The sequence below is a fragment of the Mangifera indica genome, unplaced genomic scaffold, assembly GCF_011075055.1.
Source record: "Mangifera indica cultivar Alphonso unplaced genomic scaffold, CATAS_Mindica_2.1 Un_0001, whole genome shotgun sequence".
In the NCBI taxonomy this organism is placed as follows: domain Eukaryota; kingdom Viridiplantae; phylum Streptophyta; class Magnoliopsida; order Sapindales; family Anacardiaceae; genus Mangifera; species Mangifera indica.
In genome coordinates, this window is record NW_025401093.1 from 228,405 (window position 1) to 248,371 (window position 19,967).

Here is a 19,967-nt window from a genome sequence, read left to right on the forward strand (position 1 = left end):
CATTTGCAACCTTGGGGTATGATCGATGAGGTTAGTAATCGAATATCGAGTACATTTTGAAGAATAATCGGTTAAGATCTAATTACAATTATATCAACGTGTGCAGGTGTTTATCCCAATAAACTTTGAGAATGCTCATTGGGTAGCAGGGGTGTTGGATTTGAAGGAGTGGAAGATTACGGTTTACGACTCCTTACAGAGTTTCACAGCTGACCCGGAGCTATTTAGGCAAAAGATGTTGGGATATACGTCGATGATACCACATTTACTAGCTGCGACATCATTTTGGGCGGATTCGCGTCGGAGTCCACAGGACGATCCATTTGCATTGCATAGGGTGGTGGATATACCGCAGCAGGCGCCCCTATCAGGTGATTGTGGGGTGTTCATGTTACGATACATCGAGTGTTTAGCACTTCACCACTCGTTATGCTTTGAGGGGGAGGACTCGTTACGCTTGCGCACTCGTTTAGGCACGCAGCTATATTTTCAGGATATTGATTGACGGTTATTGTATATGTTATTTGTATTTGTATATATATTTCTTTATTCATTTCTATATATATTTATCCATCTATTGATTCATTTTATAGTTAAGAATTTCATATAATGAAAAAAATAAATAAAATAATAATATATTATATATATAATTTAAATTATATATATATATAATTTAAATTATATATATATATATATATATATATATATATATATATATATATATATATATATATATATATATATATGATATAACAATATTTTTTAATCGAAAATGGATTTGATAAACAATATTTTTTATATGAGAACGAGATATATAACTTAACGGTGTTTCTTCCATTATTACAACAAGTCATTTTCTTTTTTCATTAATTTAAAATGTCATTAAAAGTGTGACTTCAATATGTAGATATAAAAAAACCACTATAGTAAAAAGATAATATTCGCATTAATAATCACAAACATTAGGTTTACAGAAACAAGTACAAGTACAACATTTATATTAAAATTAACATCTACGAACATTAGAGTTACAAAAGCAAGTACAAAAACAACATTTATATTAAAATTAACAAGTACAAATAACAAGTGCATTTATTTTCCATCTCTCTTCTTTCTTCCTGAACTTGATGGTACAGAACTAGGTACTGGAATAGGGCTTCTGCAGTTTTGTCTTGTATGTCCAGGTTGATGACATCGGCTACAGATAAGTTGTTCAACAACCTCTCCTTGAGAAGGCCTTCTGTTTTTATTCGCTGGACGTCCTGCACGACGACGATGCACATATGGTGGGTGGATAACAGTTGCCTCCTCCGGATGAACCCACTCTGACTGATCTCCCAATGGATTGACTGCGTCTGCATAAACTGATCGATAAAAAGCTGTGCTGTAGTATGAATGCACCCATTGAAGGCAAGTTGTAAGCTTCATATATCTGGCTACAGCAATAACGTGCATGCAAGGAATCTTTGATAATTGAAATTTTCTACAAGTACATGTATGCTCCGTCAGGTCTACCAGGGCATCATATTGGCATTGGCCACTACCAAGAACCTGGTATCGCTCAGTTGTTATAGGACGCACTTCTAAGTTTGATGACTTTCGTACACGTTTTGCGATCTTATCTTCAACCCAAGGTGTGACTGGACTGGTACAAGCATCTGTAAATCATATAAATATAAATTCATCTGGTTAGTAATCAAGTATAAGTTTAGTAACACATATTTATAACATAGTATAACAGTGAATATGAACTTACTGGCATGATTTCTTCTTTCATAAAACCATCGCTGTAATGTACCTCTAATGAACTCGATCAGCATAGTAATAGGTAAACCTCGAGCATGTTTGACTAAGGCATTAAATGACTCAGCAATATTGGTAGTCATTACATTGTACCTATGCCCTGGAAAATATGCTCGTGCCCATCGATCAAAACTCACTTCATGCAAGTATGCAGTTGCCTCAGGGTGCAAACGGGACAGTGACTTCATGACCTGTTGGAATTCAAATTCAGTGTACGCCTTGGCTGCTTTCCAATACATCCATGCGACTTTAGCATTCTTTTTGTACTTGGACCGCATGTTACAATGGAGATGGTGACAACAATAACCGTGATGCACACCAGGAAAAACTTCAGCCAATGCAGAAAATATGCTGACATGTCGATCTGAAATGATGGCCAACTGAGGTACCTCACCAATACAATCCCGCACCTTCGTTAAAAACCAGCACCATGTGTCATGATCTTCCCGGGGACCAATCCCAAAAGCAAGCGGATATATTTGATTATTCCCATCTAATGCGACAGCAATAAATAGTTGACCCAGATATCGACCCTTTAAGAAAGCAGCATCAATACAAATAACCGGTCGAATATGATGTTGAAATGCACGGATACTACAACCGAACGCCATGTAAAAGTATTTGAATCGATCCTCCTCATCCGTTAGTATATGTGTCACCGTCCCCGGATTACAACGCTCCAAATTAAGGCAATACTCTGGCAGCAACATAAATGACTCTTCCGGTGTCCCCCTTAATGATTGAAGCGCCCAATTTCTCGCCCGCCATGCTTGTGCGTATGATATATCAATTTTATATCGGTCGGCGATATCAGCAATGATCTCCTTCGGTCGATAAATACGATCAACTAAAATGAATTTGGTCCTCAAAATCTGCCCCAAAGCTCGAGCACCTGCTTGCCTATGATGAGGTAATATCTGATTTCTGCAACATGTGTGATAGCTATCCAAACGACGTAATTCAAAGCTATCAGTTTCTCCCACCCTAACTGCCCGTGCACGCCATTTACATTCTTTGTTACGACATTCAAGAACCCATCTAAGCGTGTCTGATTTTTTCACTCTAAATTGATATCCCCTACGAAGCGCGTCTTGAGTTATCGCATCAATCACATGTTGTTTACTAGGAAATAATGTACCAACTTTTGGAGAATCAGTATTCGTCGATGCTTTAGAGTTTCTAGATGTAGATGGTTGATCAGGAAAAGGTGGTAACCAATGAAATGCATCAGTAAGAACATTCCCACCAGCAAGATTTATTTTTGGAAAATAACTCATACCTCCAATATCGTTATTACCATAGGTCTTCTCTTCAATCTCTGGTTCTTCGATTGGAATATTATGTTCAACCTTTCCATTAAATTCACTCCAGTCTGGAAAAGTTGCTTCGCCCCCATTAAGGAATTCTTCTGCGTGATACAATGCATCAACGTTAACTTCATTTATATGTGCAAAATCTTCCTCTAAGAATTCTTGTTTCGGATTGATCTGGATATTTTGCATCTCTTCTACACCTATAGTTTGATTTTCTGGATAACTGCTCGACTCACCACCTTGAAAATCTTCATTCGCTTGTTGAGTCTCGTAACTATCATCAGTAAATGTAGTTATAACAAATACTGGAACACATTCTTTGAAGAGGTTAGATAGACCGTTAAGAACCTCAACATCCTCATCATTCGAAATTTCTATCGGAGCACCGTCGTCGAGATGTCTCGGTTTCATACTCAACTGAATGTTAAATATCCGTCGATCTATATTACACTTGTCGCTCACTATTTCGATTAATTCTTCGAATGATGTGTGTTCTGGGATTTTAATCAATTTCCTATTACCTCCAACATATTTTATAACATTATCACCTTTTTCTATCCAATTTCCCTCATATCTAATTGAAGCATATCCAGCCATTTAGAGTAATCCTACAATAAAATATATAATCAACATAAATAATACGACTGAAAATAATATTTACAGATGTCTATTACATAATTATACCTATTCTGTAATTCTATTATATATTGTGATTACTTAAATATATCATGTTTTGGCATTTTCCTTTAAAAAAATAATAATTTAATTTAAAAGGGTAGTTTTGGTATTTAAGAGGATATTTGGGGTATTTTTGTTTAAATACTTTAATATAAGGGTATTTTCGCTTAACTCCTAAAATTTGGAGCTAAATTGTATATTGCCTAAATCAAATATATAATCAACATAAATAATACGACTGAAAATAGTATTTACAGATATCTATTACACAATTATATCTATTTCATACTTCAATTTGACAAAATAATATTATTAAACATACCCTACTAATTTTTATTATTTTACTTATTACACACAACTACAATTTATTATATAAAATATCACATATAATTACATTATTAATAAAATAATAACGATTGAAGTAATATAATGTTATCCTATACTACTATAATATTTAAAGCATAACCTATCTAATTTTTATTATTTTACATATTACATACAACTATAATTTATTATATAAAATATCACATATAATTGCATTATCAATAAAATAATAACGATTAAAGTAATGACAGGGATAAATACCTCGTAATGACGAACTTTTCTCTTCACGCCCGAAATCTTGAACACGAACTTAATTTCTCTCTTCAGAAATCTCTCTCAGATATGTTAAAAATGAAGGAAGGTATGTGGTTTATATAGAAATAGAGGAAGGGCAGTTTCGGTATTATTTTGGGGCATTTTGGTTTAAATACTTTAACTTAAGGGTATTTATGCTTTGACCCCAAAATTTATGGTAAATTTGTTTATTACGCTTAAATAAAATAGTAATTTAAATTAGAAGGGTAGTTTTGGTATTTAAAGAGATATTTGGGGCATTTTCGTTTAAATACTTTAATTTAAGGGTATTTATGCTTTAACCCCAAAATTTGGGGTAAATTAGTTTATTACCCCACTAAAAAGGGCATTTATTTAAATTTCCCTAAAATTTTTTATCTTTTTTTGAACAATGAAATTGATAACTTTACCCTTTCTCCCATTTTCCGACACATTTTCAATGTATTTCTCTTCACAATGACTGTCTTTATCCCTAAACAAAAAAAATCATTTTCATCCGGCAATGATTGCAAATCATCATGTCTCCCTAATCTTAACAATACAATTGTTAACTTACTTTAATCTTGATTAATTATTCATAATTAATACTATTAAATTAAAATCTGAAAGAGAGACTGAAAAGGGCACGCCTCGTTGAACCACCAAACGTCTTTCCTTGGGCGTCGCAACGAGACTTCGGAGTGAAAAACTTCCAATTCAGTAAAAATAACATAAATTAATAAATAAATAAAATTACCAAAAAAGTGGATGAATTTTCCTGCAGCCTCAAACAAACTTGATCAAATGGAGGCATTTTAGAGACAAATTCATGAGAATTGAAAACGAAAGAAACGTCTTTTTGTTTCTTGAAACGTTTTGTGAAATTTTTTTAATTAATATGGACGATTTTTCTAGGGCAGGTTAACTTGAATTTCATCAATTTAGGAGGCATTATAATATCACTAAATCTATAATAATAACAGTAATGCAAACAAATTCACCAAAAAGCATTTCAACAATTCAATTTAGGAGTAAGGTTTTTTTTTACTTTAGAGTTGGATCCAAACAAAACTGGTTTAGACTCGAAAGTTAACTTAGCTTGATTCAAATTATGTTAAATAATTATTAGACGATAATGTTTTGCCAATGAGTCCATGAATATGAGTCACATATATATTCGAGTCATGGATTTAAATAATAAATTTGAGTTAAAGTCGAATTGAACTTAAACCACCTTGGTTTGATGAACTCGAGTCAAATTATTTTTTATTCAAACCGAACTAGAGTCAAAGGAAAGGATATTCACACGCAGTTCGATTCGTATCCACCCCTATTCATGATAGCAGGGAATAATTTCCACAACCCACTTTCTAACTAATATATCCAAGTCTTTAAAATTCATTATAGCAGAGTGTGAAACTAAAGAAGCTGTATACAGAAAAGAATTAGTAAAGAAAAAGATACTAGGTATTCTTTTCACTTAATTTAATTATATATTAATAATTTTGGAGTTTGCTTGTTATTTTTTTACAAAAACATCACTTTTTACTTCATGAGTTTGAAAGTTGAGAGTTAACCTTTCACATTTTGCTATCAACTAAAACTTTTCAGAGACTTATTTTCCTGAAATTGATTTGGTGGACTTTTTTGGTTATCCAGATGCAAACATATGCAAGGACCGGAGAGAACCCTCCTGATGGGTTTATGTGCCCCACAGGATAGAAAGTCCTTGTCAAATATTATGAAAGCTTGCAAGCAGAGGAGGCAACACAGGAGCAGGCTGTTTTAACAACTTAACTCTGTAATTTAATATTTGAGGTTCTGATTAGAAAATTCTGAGAAAAAGAAGGGATTTAAGTGGAGATTTTCAAGCTAGTATGAGCAGCTACCATATTATAATCCAGCCTATCCGAGTAATACTTCAGTATCCTTATTTTCTTACTCAACCTTGTGTTTCAGGTTTTTCTTTCAACTAAATTATATTTGGCATGCCTGTAATGCGTTGTGTTATTAAATCTTTCAAAGTCTTATGCAAATTAAATCATCTTCTGGCATGTTTTCTGCAGATAATGGTCAATCTATGGGATTTTCGTTGGTTTCATTATTAGGCTGCCATTGCAAAGAATTGTACCCAGAAGTGATCGGCCAATCCATGCAATCCTTAGACTCGTTGGGCCTGTCTATGGTTGGATGTACGCTACTATAACAATGTGCGAACTACAAATTCGGAATAGAATAATACTATGTACATTCATAATGAGTATAACATTAATTTGGATATCAATGATTATTTGTTATTATGTAATTAAGTATTATTTTATCATAATTCAAAATCATTTACGGCCAACGCATATCAATATTAGTATTTAACATTTATTATAAGTACATGTAATTTATTTTCAATAAAAAGTAAATAGCCACCGGGCTTGAAGATTTAACCAACCGAGTTAAATTGGCTCGCATGTGGTATATGTTTAAAATTCATTACAGCAGAGTCTTTAAATGTTAAAGCTATCGAGGTCCAACAATACCTAGTATCTTTTTCTTTACTAGTTCTCAACTTGTTCCTTCGTAATCCCAACTTGTTCTTGTACCTCCGGGAGGCAAAGTTCTTACAGATTTTACAACAATAGGAACAACATTCAACACCATCTTTCCCTTATTTTTTTGGCTGTGAAAAGTAAATCTATTTAGAATTACTTAATGGATCAATGGTAATGACTACTAAGAGTATGTTTGATGCACAATATGGTATAGTGTTATTTGATACAGTGTTTGCAGTGAACTTTGCAATTTAATAGCTAAAACAAAGTACAATTACTCAAAGCATATGCATCATTTTATTTTGGCCAAAAGACTTATTTCCATCCAAGATTTAGTTTATTGTCAAACTATTAAAGTTAACAAAATTAGTTCAATTTAAAGGTATAATTATCATTTAACCAATAATATTAATGAAAGCAAAGTGCTACTTGGTTTCCTTCTCCTATAGTGGTTGGCAAGGTGATTATCCCTTAGGGATGATTTAATCACTTGTGAAACCATATAGCAGTGTGGTCACCAGTTTCAACTCCGCGTCTTTGAATCCTATCTTTTAGAAAGCAAGCATGTTAGAATGTGCACAACCATTCCATTGGCAACCAGGATTCAGTGGACCTTATTTTTTCCTATTTTAGAAAGCGAGCATGTGTGGAAGAGCCTCTGATAATGGTTTTTATGGTATTGACTTCCTCGGAGGGGCTTGCCACTCTTCAACGTGGCGGGTTGGTTGTCTGATATGATACAGTTGATTTAGAAATCCTCTCATATATCTTTTGCAATGTCCTTCAGGGATCAACATTGGTTCTTGTCATGCCCAATGTTTGTTGTGATAATGATAGAATTTTTTAAGGTCTTGTTTGGAGTGGTAACTTTTCAGAGCAATTGGCAAAAGAATCATGCTCATTTCTCGAGACATCACTTATATATGGTCAATAAAGGCAAACAAAAGGGTGTTCTCTTTGAACCGTGCAAGTGGAGTGGAGCACAATTTCTTCTTAGATCATCTCTCAGCTGTTTTTTGACGGCTTCTTGCTTGCCTTCATTTTCTTTTCTTTTACCCTCCAACTTGTTTCCATTCTTTGAAATGGTGCTTGCTAAGGCTTTTGAGTTAGTGAGCCTCAAACACTTAAAAAAAAAAAAGTTTTAACAACAACAAAATGATCGTTAAAAATAGATTTTTTGTCGTTAAAGAGTTTAATAATGAAGAAAATCTCAGTATTGTCTGTCGTTAAAGCTTTCCCTGTAAAGAATATTAACGATAAAAAGAAAAATCTCGTTGTTAATATAAATAGCACAGGTGTAAGTCTCTTTATATAAAATAATAATAATGATAAATATTTTTATTGTTAAAACAATATATATAGTCATTGAAAATAATAATGATGATGAATATTCATGTCATTACACTAGGATTTGTCAGTTACAAAATATGATATCAATAATGAATGTTCTAATAGTTATAGCTATATTTACTATTTATTAAACATTATATCATCAATATATTCCCATTTTATTGAAATATTTATGTCATTAAACATAATATCAATAATGAATATTTTCATCATTATAACTATATTTAAGACTAGAGTCGAATCAAATTGGTTTGGTCTAGAAATTTGACTTGACTTAGTTTAACTTAAATTTATTTAATTTGAATTTGATTTGAGTTCGAGCTAGGAAAGTTGGCTCATATTTGAAATTGGGTCAAACTTGAGTTAGAAGAAGTTTGACCCGAGTTCATAACTCTAATATGTAACTCAAATTTATGATTTAGATTCATAGTTCAAGTTTGTGGCTTATTGATAAAATAATATTGTTTTACCCATTATGGGTAAAATAGTGTTGTTTTGTCAATGAGTCACACACTCGAGCCATGATTTCGATTCACAGATTTGAATCATGAACTTGAGCAGAACTAAACCAAACCAATTTCATTCAAGCAAACTATATTTAATTTTGGCTCGATGAACTTGACTCGAACCATTTTTTATTCAATTCAAAGTCAAGCAAGGGATGTTCAAGTTCAATTCGGTTCATATCCACCCCTAAATACTTTTATCAGTCATTACAAATTATAACGATGATAAATATTTCCTTTATTATAACTATATTTATATATGTTTTCTTGTCATCACAAAAGCAGAGTAATGTCACACTCCTGTAAATTGTAATACAATATCTAACCTTATGTTCATAGCCCGTAGGCACACTTAATGGATTGAGCTTATGGCCATAGAAGTACAAATTCATCACCAAATACAAATGTTCACAAAATTCTGCAAAATTTTGGATATTAAGACCAAGCTTGCACGGGCTAATTGAAACAAGTTCTTGGCTTGTTTCTGGTATAAGGTAATGAATAGATATTCAGCTGCAAATTTAATCGGGGGTATGTATAATTCGGTTCAAACTGTAAAACCGAATCAAATCATTAAAAAAATACGGTTTATTTGGTTTGGTTTATAAAATAATTTGGTTTGAATCGATAAATTTTAGAAAAACTGTTTACAATTTAGATTGCGACTTAAATGGTTTCCAAATCAAACCGTAAACTGTATTTTTTAAAATTATATATAAACCAAATGACTATTTCCCATCCAGTGTTTGATGAAATAACAAATTTTCACCCTTTAAGTTTAAAAAAACTCATTTTCTCACTCATATATTAAAGTTATTAAAACATTATTAAATTTTTTATAAAATTATTGAAAAGATAAAAAAGCCCTCAAGCTAAATAACGCTTTGTCCCTAAAAAATTATTAAAAATTTTTTTGTATCCCTAATTTATATTAATTTCAATTAAAAATAGAAAAAAATTTATAAATACAAAATATACATAGAGGTGTCAATGAAGTAAAATCGTATGTTTGGGGGTACTCTATAATTTTTGAAAGTTTTAAGGGTCTTAATGATTTTTTCAAGGAGTTTTTAGAAATTCAGAAAAATTTCAAGGTGTTTTTGAAATTTTTGAAAATTTCAATATGCCTTTCGATATAGTTTCAAAAGTGATACTTACACTTTCAAAGAATTGAATAAAACACAACAAATTAAGAGTTTAAATCACTTGTTTTTTTTATATTTTCTTTAAATGTTTATTGTACATGTATTTCATGTTCAATTTACATGTTTATTTCTTGTACTAGATAATTATAATTTAATATTATTTATTAAATTAGAAATATTTAAAAGTAAATTATTTTTAATAAATTCAAACTGTAATTTAAACTACCTATAAAAAAAAGAACCGTAATCCAAACCATTTTTTTTCAATTTGGTTTAAAACCTAAAATGGTTCGGTTTGATTTGAAATTTTTTTAACTATTTTTTCAGTTTGGTTTGACAAAGTTTTTAAACTGTATCAAAACGGACCATTCACACCTCTAAATTTAATAAAATAAGAGTATGATAAACGATAAATCAAAGAATTTGAGCATAATTTAGTGAAGCCTACAGAACAAATCATCACCGAATCAGTTTTGCTAGCGTTTTGCAGTTTCAGTGGATCCAACAAAACAAATGTACCTGCAATAAAATGAAGTGAGTTTAAACCTTGCTTTGGGAAGAAGCAACAGTTCAGAGTTTTAACCTGGTTTTACTGCCTGGAGCCCTGACGTTATACATACTATGTTTAGAAAACTAGCTTTGATAGGTCCCACTCAAAGCTAAATTATAATTGCTTAAGGATTCTCTTAGGGTGAGAATCAATCAGAGAGTTTAACCAGTTCTCCTAAACTCAGGACCACACTTGCTAAAAAGGACTCAACGAGTACTTAATAGCTAGCATAATGCAATTAATTAGTAAATAACAAAACCCAATAAAATAGCCACTTCTACTGCATGACCTAGTCTCACGCGTACTGTAAACATTGGCTTGGACTAATTCTTGACAGCACATGAATGTGTTGGCATGCATGCCTTTCTTACATGTATTTCGGATTTCTAATAGGAATGCGTTGGGAACGTCTTGGTTTAACAAGCTTGCGCTAACTTATTTACTGCAGTGGCAGACCTTGACATTAAAGAAACAGAAGGCATCTATGAAACACATCAATAGATTATAACTACATTGGTAATTGTACTTGTAATAAACATTTCATTACCTGTAAATATATATGTGTGTGTGTGTGTATCAGGATGGTGATTTTCAGGTGAAGCATCGTCTAAGATAAGAAACCTGTAACAGAAAAATGACAATTCCAAAACCAATTGAGTTGACATCATTAAGTTACTTTTGGATTGCTCTAGTTAATCACACTGTAACTAGAAGAACCAGAGTAAACAACCACACAACATACTGATATGCCTTGTATTTGGATATGACCGAGGAAGAAGCCAATAAAAACAAAGCAGGATATACTCAATTTGTGATTGTGATTCAGAATAATAGTTGGATTGTAATTTGTGACAAAATAATTCATTGTGTTTTATCTAACAAACAGTAGCAATTCCAAATTCCCATTATCAAATATAAATTTCTTTACGACTAAAGCAGACAATCATTTCAAAATCCAAAAAGCACGATCAATCACACCTGCATGCGCTAAACCCAGTCACAATCCTCCTTTGAAACTTCCAGAAGCTTCTGGAACTCCTCAGTCTTCTTAACACCATCAGAACCATCAATCTCTGCCTATTTATCAGAGATCATTTGAAACTCGATGTCCTTCCTCTGATTAACTCTTGCCTTCCAGCACATGTCCAAATACGAATCTGCTCCCTTACAGTCCAAATCTTTTTCTTTTTGGTAAGTAACAGAGTGAACGGAGCCATCCGGTGAGCACAGAGTGAACTATTCTTTCACTTTTTACAGCGTAGATCTTCACTCATTTCTTTTTAAATAAAACAAAAAAAAAATTATAGTTTAACAAACTTTTGTTTTTTATTTCCTATTAATTTAAAAGGATTTTGATTTTCTTATAATTTAAAGTTTAATTTAAGTTAAAATTAAATTATTATAAAACTGAAATATTAAAAATTAATTTTTATCAAATATATATATATATTTAATCGAAAATTAAATAAAATAATCATAATTCAGAAATCTAATCGTGACATGTCTAAAACCTCTAATTTAATACCAAAATTATACTTATGTTCTTTCCTATAAGCTTTAACCTTGGAGTAACAAAAAAGTATCAGATCCTATAAATGTTAAAATTTCACATTTTCACTATCTTACCATAAACAATTATAACTACGTGAGGTAAATTGATATTTACCATATAGATTGTAAATCGATATTTCACTATTTGTGAAATTTTGTATTGAATTTTCCAAGAATATATTTTATATTTTAGTTATAATACTTGCTTCATTTGAATAACAATTGCTTTATTCAAAAAGATGAATAAAAATTTGAAAGAAATATCAATTTGCCCTTAAAATGAAACATATTAGAAAATCTTGAAAATATATAAATATTAAAATATCCTCACCACACAAATCACACGCATTGAATAAAACACGTGTGATGGAAAATAACCGAATATGCCCATCACATGCACCCTAGTCCCCACTCCCGCACCCCACATACTTGAAAGTTACTACCAGCGTAGATTGAAGAATAACAAATGCATGAATATCTTCAACCCAACCACAATGTGTAATTCACGTGATGATTGCAAATAATGGTCAAATCATTTTAAATTTACCATTTTCAAATTAAATTTCATCACCAATTGATTCTAACATAAATCCATCAATAAATTTTATCAAAACTGCAAAGGATTTAAACTATTTCATTAAAAAAATCAACTGTAGAAACCACAACAAAAACAATTTAAATTTACGTCAAAATACATAAATCTATGTACTATAAGCTAAACATAGTCAGGAGATTTATTAACCTTTTTGGTAATTTTTATCTCAAGAAAAAGAGTAAAATTGCTAGATTTTGAGTTTTGGTAAGAAGTTCTTCACATTCGGACTCATAAGCCTTACTGTTTCAGATCACATGATTATGATTGAATTCAAATCGAACCAACTTGGCTCAAATTGATCTTCAACTCGATCTGAGTTGAAGCTTCAGTTTAATAGTTCTGCTTGAATATTTCTCTAGCAATTGTTTATTTTATTGATGATAATATTTATCCTATTAACAATACTATTTATATCGATAGTGATACTATTCATTTTGACAAACTTGGCTTGTTTAAATCCAACTCTACTCATGATAAGATCTCAAGATTCTTAAGCAGAGTATTTCAAGCCAACCTCAATGATTAGATCTCGCTGATTTTTTATCTACTGCTACTTTTAAATGCTTAGTCCCTAATTGATCCTCTTCAGCATTTATTTTTTCTACTTAAGTGAGCTGTTCTTGGCAGATTCCACCGGGGCTAGTTCAAGGAAGGGTCAACCATATTGTATGGCCTCCTCAAAGACTAGGTGCGGTTGAGGGTGATATTTATGAGGACAGACTTTCTTCTTTCTAATCAGGTTTTGGTGGTTGATCCTTTTAGTGGTGAGATAACATATTTTTCTTAATAATGCTATATCATTTGATTAAGGCAACATTTTTTTGGAGATCCCTTGTGTAAAGTTTTTGAAAGTTTTAGACTGTTCTTCGATTGAGTTTACTAAGCAAGAATAAGAAAAAAGTATTCTTCTGGGGACAGTATTTGTACATTATTTGTGTTGTTAATGGTCAAGTTAATCAATCAACTCAATGGATTTTGAGTTCAATGTAAGTTCTAATATCATAAATATTTGAGATAGAAGTGTGCAGGATCTCGTTTGGTTTGGTTCGAGATGATTTTAAGTGGTTTATGATTTGATCTTGTTATTATTATAATTTTTAACAAAATATACTAAATTTGGACAAAATTAACAAAACACATTGTTGTTACTGAGGTGGATTTTATTTCTATTTGATAATTTCCTCAAACATTTGAGTCTATAACATTATGATAGAGTTTTTCAAAAACTAGTGGAATACTGTAGTTGCTTTTTTTGAGTTAGCTTCAGATCTGTGCAATTTTTAGATGATAATTCTTTATTAGTCTTGAAGCAGAGGAAAACTAGTAGTACAATGGCTGAGTGATAACATAGAAGTAAAATAGAGAAAAAGAATAGAAAAGAAAAGGTTAATTAGTCATCTAGCATTTGTGGATCCATGAAACAAGCATCAAAGTCATGGGGTGGTTTAAAGGCAATTACCTGTTGCTCCATATATATTTAGAGCACCTTCGCCCACTCCTGATAACCCTATTGTCATCCACCACCAGTATTTGTTTCCCTTCTAGTAAATGGGATTAAGTTATTTCTTTCTATTTGCTTTCCACTTCTTGTTGCTTCCAAGAACTTCTTGCAACCAGTTGAACTAGGCACTCAACCAAACAGGCTTCATTCGCAAATCTAAAACCCCGGCCAATTTAAGCTCATTGAACTCTGCAGGTTCTGCATAGGTAGCTAGGAGAAAAATCCTTTTGAGTTGAGGTCTTCTATTTGCCTTTGCTGTGTGAGCTACTGATGAAATGCAAGTCCAGTTTCTTTGTTCCAAACATCTTTGTCAATGACTATAGCCAACATACTGGAGCAAAACAGAAAGGCAAGCGTAAGCACAGAGTAACAAATATGATGTATCACAACAGTAGTGTTTGCTGTAATTAAATTTTTTAAAAGGAAAAGAGATTGATGCAAACAAAACACCATATAAATAACCATCTAAGGCAATTGGAAAAATCAGTCCCAAACTCATGGTAATCATGACAACATTTTCCGTTCACCTTGGTCACTTGAATTCATAAAATGGTATCAGCAAACTCGGATTTAAGCACTTATATCTGAGCAATACTTCATCTAAATTTGAAAAGAAAAAACAAGAAGCTCTATATTTATAATTTGTACCTCTTAATTAATTTGTACTTTTTTCAAGATATTTGTTACTCCGTGCTTATGCTTGCCTTACTAGCTAAAAGATAAAGAAGACACTGAACCCGGGGAAGACTCATTGAATTGTTTTGCATCAAAAGCAACTCCATTCCTTGGTAAGTGATATAATCTTTTGCTCTAAGATTTTTAATAATTTCAGTCCAAAAGGGAGGGAATTGAGCAGCATCCACCTTTTTCTTCTATTTAATCTGGCTAGGTGATTGATAGGAACTTGTATTAAGAAGAGGAATAGGAAATTTGTCCATACAAGCCCCAAAAAACTGATCAAAAAGCCTATGAACAACTTCCAATGATCAGATCTCCCTAAGTTTATCTCTAGCACCACACAAAATTTTTCAAACAACAGATATAGGAGTTTAAAAGATATGAATATTTAACAAATAGATAATCTCAAAACAGCTCAATTGGTTTTAATTGATTTCAATTAGGTGTGTAATTTGGTTGGGTGGGTGTGAAAAATTCGGACTGTATAAGTATGGAGTGTAAGAAATAACAAATGTATTGTTATATGACCACATATTGAAGAGTTAGAAACACCTTGTGTATCTTATTTTCAAGATGATCAATTATAAAAGCACAACACAATTTTATATTTTCGATTATATACGTTTTTAATTGATTTAGTAGTTTTAGTTTTTGAAACTAGATGTCTTTCCTCTTGATTAATTCTTGCCTTCCTCTGCATGTTCAAATACGAGTCTCCTCCCTTTATAGTCCAATAGTTCACTCTTTTTTTTTTTGATAAAACAAAAAAAAAAAAACAGGATTATAGTTCAAATTTTGAATTTTTATTTTTGGATTTTGATTTTCTTTTAATTTAAATTTTAATTAAAGGTGATAGTAGACTGTGCAAGGTCAGGCCAGGCCGGCTTCGGTCACAATATATCCAATTATCATTCACAATTTTTACCACCTAGCATGCAAATTTTTTTTCCATAATATGCAAAATGATAATATAAAAAGGGGTGAAATTAAAACTTAATCATAATCCAAATTGCTTATACAAATATTCAAAAATCAATCACAATTTTTACCGCCCACAATCTAAAATTTGCTTATACAATCTGTATAATAATAGTATAAAAAATGTGAAATTCAAACATCACTCACAATCACAATTTCTTACAAAAATATTGAAAAATTAATCACAATTTTATGACCCACCATCCAAAAGTTTCTTAGACAATATGTACAAAGTTAAATTCATCCGGCCCTAACCACCGGTTAATAATAAAAAACAAACAAATTCCAAATTGCACAATGAAAGTCAGATTCAAATCTATAAGTTTAATCCTAAATGAAAATTGCAAAGATAATAAGAGTGAAAAGTCCACAACAATTAAACCTTGTCCCAAGAGATGAGTGCAACAAAGAAAAATAAAAGAAAAGCAAAGAGAGAGATCAAACGACCAAAAAAAAAAAACAGTAAAGAAAAAGTAAGATTGCATTGATGAATTGATTAATAAGTTTTAAATTAGAAAAATTTAATTAAGGAATAAGTAAAATTTTTAGGAAAATTTTAAAAAAAAGTTTAAAAAATTATAATATTAAGAAGGCCAAAAGATTATTTCCCACCAGGGTTTGCTGAAATGACAATTTTCATCTGTTAAATTTAAAAAATTCAAACACTTACCTATCATCTATGTCCGTTAGTGTCTATTGTTAACTTTAAATAAATGCCTTATTTACCCTTTTATAAACTTAAACTCGAGCTTTTTCCATTGTATCACTCTGGCCATTGATGCTTCTTTGAAATATCTGACCTTTGATTTCCACCCCTCTACACTAGCAACAGAGTAGCTTGATGACCTCCAATCCTCTCTCATCACTTGCTCTGCAATTGAGTTTTAACAACATATAGTTGGTGTCTTAACAACATCTAATCCTCTCTCATTACTTGCACTCTTTAAGTCCACCTCCATCGACCCTTTGTGCCGTAAATGATGCCAAATCAACCTTTCTGGTTTGTGAAGGTATCATTGGGTACATTATTGCATTTTCAACCGACAAATGTCCTAATCCTAACAAGTGCCCGATTTAATGTATGACAATTAATTCGAGGTCACATTGAACTCACTGTGGATTTTGTTATATCACAGGAGATCACCCAGTTATTATCATTGTCCAAATGAAACGATCCTCTAGTTAGTAAAAAGGCGTGTGCTAATATTCCTAAAACTCCATCAAACGCTCACCATCATTGTGGCCTCTAGAAAAGAACCTGATCCTGATATCGTCACTTGTATAATAATCACTTTGAGTGAAAGTCATTAGGATCACTTGTAACCACTTCTCAAAGGCACTCTCAAAAACTTGCTTCACATCATCAACCAATTGGTTCTATGGTAGAAATTTATATGTTAGATCTTGTTAGTTTGACGGCCAACGAAGTGCTAGGAAAGTAACTGTAATGGCTAGCTATTGGGAGATAAGTGTTTTGATTGAGTTCATAGTTGTTGAGTTGTTGACCATGTCAGGATTGCCACAACTGGGCCGTAAGATTTATTGAACAGTTTGACTATCGAGTTGACCGATGGGTTCAAGATTGAAGTTTTTGTTATAAGTCTCAGTAGCCGATTCTAGCGAATCATCAAAGTCGTCAATGATATTTGTGGGCAACTCTGAAATGTAACTGAAGTAGTGAAAGTACTACTTGATTTTGTTTAAAAGTTAACAACAAACACTAACAAACATGGATGATAGGTGGGTACTTGGATTTTTCAAATTTAGAGAGTTGGAATTTGTCATTTCAACAAACCTTGGGTAGGAAATAGTCTTTTGCCTATTAAGAATAAAAATAATTGAAGCCATTTTTTTAAATAAATTGAGATTTAAGTTGAAATTCTTCCTACTACGAATTTCATAGGAAGGAAAAAAAATACCAATTATAAAAGTTAAAGCTAACAATTTTTTATACGATTTATTAACCCAATATAATTCAAAAAATTGGGTTACGGTTGGATCCAAATCAAGATAACTCGGTCTCGAAATTTGGCTCGACTCAATTTGGTTGGGCTCGAATTTGTTTGGTTCGAATTCAAATCGAATTCAAGTAAGCTCGATTCAAATTCATACTTTGGTTTGAATTAGCCACTTCGGCTTATTTAAATTTCTAGTTTGAATTCATGGTTTGGTAAATTCTGAATGAATGATTTTGTATATTGTTAGGGTAAAATAATGTCATTTTGTCAATGAGGTACGAACTTGAGTCATGAGTTCGAACCATCAATTAGAATAATGAATTCAAATCGAATCAACTCACAAATTTGAACCTTTGATTCAAGCTATGAATTTAAGCTAAACCAGCCAAATTATTTTTTATTCGAATCGAACTCGAGTTGCCTTTAATTTTTTCTTGACAATCTTAAGCTAGACTATTTTCAATTTGAGTCAAACTCAAGCTAAAGGATGTTTGGGCTCAACCTGATTCATATCCACATTTAGTTAGGGTTGACTTTTTTACACAAAATTTAATTTGAGGCAATCCAAAATGACTCAAAACTAAAACAGGTTGGTTAGGGTTGAAAAATGTTGACACAATTCTATTTCGAGTTAGGTTGTGATTAAAAGTTTATAACTTGAAACTCTAAATGACACAAATTGAATGCAATCTGATAACAAGAACTGTCTAATCTAGTAAAACCAGAAAGAATGATCACCATCAAAATTTCTTATAGTGACAATTATTATAAGGGGAAATTATATTAAATAGCCAAATTACACATCCATTAAGTAAAAATGCCCAATTTCCCTATTCATAAGCAAAAATGCCCTAAATTTTTTTAAAATACCAAAATTACCCTTCATCACATCTATATAAGCCCTCTCTCTCACTCTTATTACACACACTTCTCATCTCGCTCAAATACTCACTCTCACTCTCATTTTTACTCAATATCAATTAGTATAGGTTCGTTCGGGGAGAAGAAGTTCATATTTCTCAATTTGAATAGAAAAAAAGCTATTCGTGGTAAAAAGGTAGTTATACGAATCTTAACCTAAAAACTTAATTTTATTTGTTAAATCTAGTTTATATGTCATGTAAAGGGGGTACTTGAATATTAGATAATAATATAGGGGTTAAATAAATGTTAGAGAAATATGGGGGGTATTTAAAATTATACAATATATAAAGGATTTAAATAATATGTTAAGAATAGATAGATATATTTTGATACAAGACAATATACAAGGGTGTTAAATGAACTGTTAGATAATTATGGGGGGTCAAATAAAATGTTATAAAAATATGAGACGCATTTTGATATTAAACATTGTAAGAGCATTATAAATGAAATTTTAGGAATATATAGATGTATTTTGATATGAGACAACATACAAGGGTGGTAAATGCAATGTTAGGTAATTATAAGGGGGTAAAATAAATATTAAAAAATATAGGGGGTATTTTAAAATTACATAATACATGAAGGATTTAAATAATAGGTTAAGAATAGATAGATTTTTTTATACAAGAGAACATAAAATGGTGTTAAATGAAAGGTTAGATAATTATAGGGGGTTAAATGAAAGTTAAGAAAAACATGAGGGTATTTTGATATTTCATAATATATGAAGGATTTAAAAACATGTTAAGAATGAATAAATGTATTTTGATAATAGGAAACATATAAAGGTATTAAATAAATATTAGATAAGTATGGGGGGGCTAAATGAAATGTTAAAAATATAGGGGGTATTTTAATATTAAACATTGTAAAAAAGCTTTAAATGAATTTTCGGCCAAAAATTCATCATTTTGGCCTCCAATTTCAACACAAATCAAATCTATATAAGCTATAACACATAACCCCTCAAGAAATTCAACAAAAACAACCAAGAATCAAAGCATTTAAGCATTGTTCAAAATCGAAATCCTAAAGTTTCAAATCGTAAAATCTCACTCAAATCTCAATAATATGAACAATAACTTGATTCAAACAAGATTAGGGAAGATATACTAACCTTCTTTATCATTTTCGATTGTCAGAAAACACGAAAATCATCGAAAATCTCTTCGCCCATGGGATGGCCGTGGAGCAAAAATTTTCTTTGAATTTGCACAATGGAACCGTGGAAGAATACCGTGAGAAATAAGAAAATTTTCTTTGTTTAAATATAGGGGCAGTTTGGTCATTTCAC

General features: G+C 31.5%; 1 pseudogene; it reads right to left on the reverse strand.

Moving 5' to 3' along the window:
• Nucleotides 1–929: 929 nt before the first annotated feature.
• Nucleotides 930–19,802, reverse strand: LOC123205085 (annotated as a pseudogene).
• Between the last annotated feature and the right edge of the window lie 165 nt (nucleotides 19,803–19,967).